This window comes from Ictidomys tridecemlineatus, chromosome 9, assembly GCF_052094955.1.
Source record: "Ictidomys tridecemlineatus isolate mIctTri1 chromosome 9, mIctTri1.hap1, whole genome shotgun sequence".
Lineage (NCBI taxonomy): Eukaryota > Metazoa > Chordata > Mammalia > Rodentia > Sciuridae > Ictidomys > Ictidomys tridecemlineatus.
Window position 1 is genome coordinate 82,381,072 of NC_135485.1, and position 4,932 is coordinate 82,386,003.

Below are 4,932 nucleotides of genomic sequence, written 5' to 3' on the forward strand. Positions count from 1 at the left end.
TCAGCGTCTCCTTAACCTCTCCACTCAAATATACAATTTTCCATGTTCAAAATCAACCTTCTGACCTTCTCCCAACTGTATTCCTTTTATAATCTTCCCCTTCTTCATTAAATGAAAGTTTCTCTCCTGTTACTCAAACCAAAAACACTAAATTCATTCTCTACTTATTGCTTTCTCATAACTCAAATCCAACAAATCAGCAAACCCTGTTGTTCAAATGACAATTTTCTCTCGCTTCTAACCTTCTACGTGGTGTCCTGCATCTGCCCTGGCTACCTTAAAATCTGTTCTCAAACTGGCAATCAACAATTCTTTTAAACTACAAATCTACTAAGGAAACTCCCCAATAGCTCTCTATCTCATTCAGAATAAAAGCCAAATGCAGGCATTTAAAATATATAAATTCCGAGTTACTTTCTTAATTTAATATCCATTAGTAGAGTGTAACTGCAGTAACTGACCTTTAGGCTTTCCTTGAACAATTCAGCAATATTTTTGCCTCACAGCCTTTGTATATCTTATTCTCTGTGCCTAGACACTCATTCCCTCATGTTCTCCAGGTCTTTAATGTTCCCTTCTCAATGAGGCTTTCCCCGTACATGCTACTTTAAAATCTCTACCCCTCTCCCTATATTATAAACTCCCTAGGTCCCACTTCTTGTATTATTCTCCATCATAGAATCACCATCTAACCTACTACACATTTACTTATCTAGCTACCTATCAACCTCTCTGCCCTCAAACATAACCTTAATGAAGTTAAGGATTTTTGTCTATTTTGTTTTCACTGTGACAGATTCTGTAACAGTCTTCAAGGGGTTCAGACTGATTTCAAATTTCTCCTTAGGAATAATAGGATAGCAGAAAAAGTTTTGGGAGTAAAGCCCTCAATGTTCTGAGGAAAATTATTTTAAGCTTAAATATTGAACTAAATCATCAATCAACTGAGAGAATAAATAAGTACATTTTCTAATATGCACAACTCAAAAAATTCATCTTCCACTAAACCTTTCTAAAATTTTATTTAAGTGAATCTAAGAATGAGGATGGCAATGGGATAAAAGAAACAATAATTAACCCAGTAATACAATAAAGGAAATCTGAGAATGGCACTTCATTGAAAGGCCAAGGAAACTTAAGATTACTTAAAAAAACAGTGTAGCCAACAAAATGTCATTTTGTGATTTAGGAGCCTGAAAAGACAACTGTGAAATGCTATCAATAAAAATAGAAGTATATCTCTCTTGTGAGCAATAAATGAAATTAATGGCAGTTTAAAAGTCTAATAAAAACAAACAAAAACTATATGCAAGGCAAACCATGGAACAAATGTGAAGCATAATGTAGTATAATTTTAAGCCAATGAAAAAAATTAAAAAATCTTCAATTCTGAGGAGAAAAAAATATCCACTGGTCAGCTAGCTCTGAAGAAAAAACAGAACTAAGTGATATTCTGGATTGATACATAATTGCTGTATGAGAAAAACAATCACTATGTATGAAATAACAATTACATATAATAAAATAATATAAGTAGAATCATTTCTCTATAATGTTCCTAGCTGAAAGTCATTTATTACTATCATAAGGTATTCCGACAATCAAAAAATGGGGAAAAAATGTGTTGACAAAATATGGAGAACCTGCAGCCCTCATACATTGTTAATGTGAATATAAAATAGTGCAGCCACTATATAAAACAGTCTTGATAACTCCTCAAAAAGTTATACACAATATTAAAACATGACTGAGCAATTCTACTCATAGGTATATACCCAAAAGAACTGAGACAGATATTCAAAAAGGTACATGTGTACACATGTTAATAGCAGCACTAACTCACAATAGTTGAAAGGTAAACTGAATAAACAAACTGAAGTATATACATACAATGGAGTATTAGTATTCAGCTAAGAAAAATAATTCAGTACCAGTAAGTGCTACAACATGGATAAAAAAAGGAAAATATTATGCTAAGTGAAAGAAGCCAAACACAAAATGCCACATATGATTACATTCATATGAAATATGAAGTAAAGCTAAACCATGGAGACAGAATACAGACTAATCGATACCACAAGTATAGGTAAGGCAGACTTTATAAAGAGAAACTGCTTATTGAGTATTTTACCTTGATGTTATATAAATGTTTTTAAAACTAGATAGAGGTAGTAAGCAGTAAAATATTGTGAATGTATTAAATGCCAGGTAACTAATTACTTTAAAGGTTGATTTTTATATTTTATAAATTTAAACAAACTATCTTAAAATAAAGAAGATATTCTGCTTTTAATTCACCCTTTTCTAGTCTCATATTTGCAAAGTACTTAGAAGATTTCCATAATTTCTTTCAGACTCTTGAAAACTAACATTTATGATTTTTGGGAAAAAACATTTATTTGGAATTCACTAATCATTTAGGCTTCATTTCAGTTTCTTTTGTTAAATTCAAGTAAAATAATAGATTTTATTTTCAAAGTATTACATTAGTTCATCTCTGTATATTAGGATTAGGGATAATTTTTATCTTACTTATAACATTTCAATATTTACCAAATTTTTTTAACATAAAATATTACTTTTATAATCAGAAAAAAATGCAATTTATTAAAAGGATAAAACATGAATGAGTACAATAGAAGAGACTATTGGGGAAAAGATCTGGGTTATCCAATGATGATACACAGAACTTAGATAACAATGTTTCAGACCAAGAATGATTTGAAGGTATCAGAATACACATCCAATTAATACAGATAAAAGGAAAATAATACAGAAATATGTACCTTACCATAAAGGCTTGATTGTATCCAGAGACTTATTCTCCTTTAAAATTCTGAGAGATCACTATTTGTGTCTGTTCTGGGTACACTTGAACCCCAGTAAGGGCTCTAGCCTTCCTCAATAGTTACCCTTCCATCAAGTCACTTGATAGCTTATAGTGAATGGGGACAGTGAAGAGAAGACAGACAAGAAAAAGCAGCTTGGCTGAGGCAGAAAAACTGTCTCATTCCCCTTACTTTCCAAACAAGTCAGTCATGAACAAACTTACGAGTAATCTAAAGCAGGATTTTTGAAATTGTAAACTCGACATATTATTAAATAGGAAAATAAATTTAGTTATTAACTTCAGCATGTATTACATGAAATATAAAAGAATATAAAAGAACAAGAGCACAAAGTACATCCTATGTAATTAGTATAAAATTGCTTCAACTTTTTTTCAGTTTCATTTATACCTATAGGAACTGGCTTACAAATGTAAAATTTTTCTTATTATTGGCTGTGGTAGGAAAAAATTGTGAACATGACCTGAGAAATTTTCAACTCTACATTTATTCTAATTTCCTATTCCTCTAAAAAAATTAAGTGGAGGCTTAAAGGATATGAAAATATTTGGGAAAAATATCTATGGATAGAAAAAGTATAGCCCTGAAAATTGCAAAGACTGCTGGTGAGAAATGTTTCTTAAAGCTTCCCCCACATATTTCATGGACAAAAAAATCTATACAATTACTATGGTAAAGGGTATTCACAGTATTCAATGTTTAAATGTATCTTATGAATAAATAGATGCTTACCTTTCAGAAGAAATTTACTAATCCACAAATCTGTTTGATACTTGAAAATGCATGTTTTTGTTATGGTTCAAAGATGACACTAGCTCAATACAACAGATTTCACCAAATAGAAGTCTTGACTGGTAAACAGGAATTGAAGAGGAATCATGATCTAGAGACCAACTGACTTCTCCCTCGACTGTTGGAAAAACATCTACCTAAAAAATAAATAAGTAAAAATAACTTCAATACTCCAATTCCAGTAGCAAACTAAAAATGTTCCTATTCCAGTAGGGAACCCTAAGCTAAACCAAACAATGCAAAATAGCAGGCTAAAAAAAATTCATGTCAAAATATTTTAGGCTCCTGAAGGACAAACATTACCCTACTCACTAATCACTTTCCATTATCTATTTTAACTCCAGGAGGAAAGTATCATTTTATAATACCAATAATAAAAGACTTCTCTCTCTCTCTCTCTCACTATAGACCTCACTATAAAACAAATCACTTGTTATAACTTCATTTAACTTTCTCCTGAAATGACATATGAATCTACTCTTCTAACATACAGTAAAATAATATATTTTAAAATGATATAAAAAATGGAAATTTGACATTTTGAAAATATGTAAAAATTCCATTAAAAATAGATTTCAAAGCATTAATAAAATATAAAATTAGAGTATGATTACATCATGATGACAACTGAATATTATTTGTGAGAGAAAAAATTAATTTACATAGCTTTTTCCTAGAGCAAAAGAAAAAACACATTACTTCATTTAGTAATGTATTTCCATAAATCATATGATGTAATCATATTTCTATACAAAATTCAAAATAACAACTAAAGTTCTTAAATAGACTATCCAATTTAAGTAAAAGCCTCTTAATATAATAAATTACTAAACATATTATCATCCACCTCTAGATTTCATTCTTAGTTTCTTAACATTCAACAACCTGTTAAGAAGTATTGGTGGCACACTATATGTGCAAAAGTATAGCAGCCTTCAGGTAAAATGACGTAAAATGTCAGTGGCAGACAATTAAAAAATATGATAGCAAATCGATCTTAAAATTATTGAGAGTTGTAAGGAATTAATTAGATCAAACACATTGTAGTATCATGTGCTCCTTAAACCAAATAACAGAAGTAACCCACTGGAAAAAGGATTTCCAGAAACTGTCTTATGGCATTTTAGATATTTCTATATTATTAAATGTAATTCATGTTTCATCTGTGTTTGTATTCTTGTTTGCAATAATTTATTTTATTAAAATGCGGAACTTCTGGGCTCAGGATGTGGCTCAGCGGTAGAGCGCTTGCCTAGCACGCAGGAGGTCCTAGGTTTGATCCTCAGTGACA

The 4,932-nt window shown here is 30.7% G+C and overlaps 1 long non-coding RNA gene across 2 annotated transcripts in view; it reads right to left on the minus strand.

The window, feature by feature from the left end:
- The window catches only part of LOC144366844 (uncharacterized), a 132,043-nt gene extending 127,940 nt beyond the window's left edge, over window positions 1-4,103 (minus strand). The window contains exon 1 of one of the 2 annotated variants that reach the window (XR_013425989.1): window positions 3,582-4,103. This is a non-coding gene — a long non-coding RNA (uncharacterized LOC144366844). The remainder of the gene's footprint in view (window positions 1-3,581) is intronic. The other variant, XR_013425988.1, reaches the window with a different exon arrangement.
- Between the last annotated feature and the right edge of the window lie 829 nt (window positions 4,104-4,932).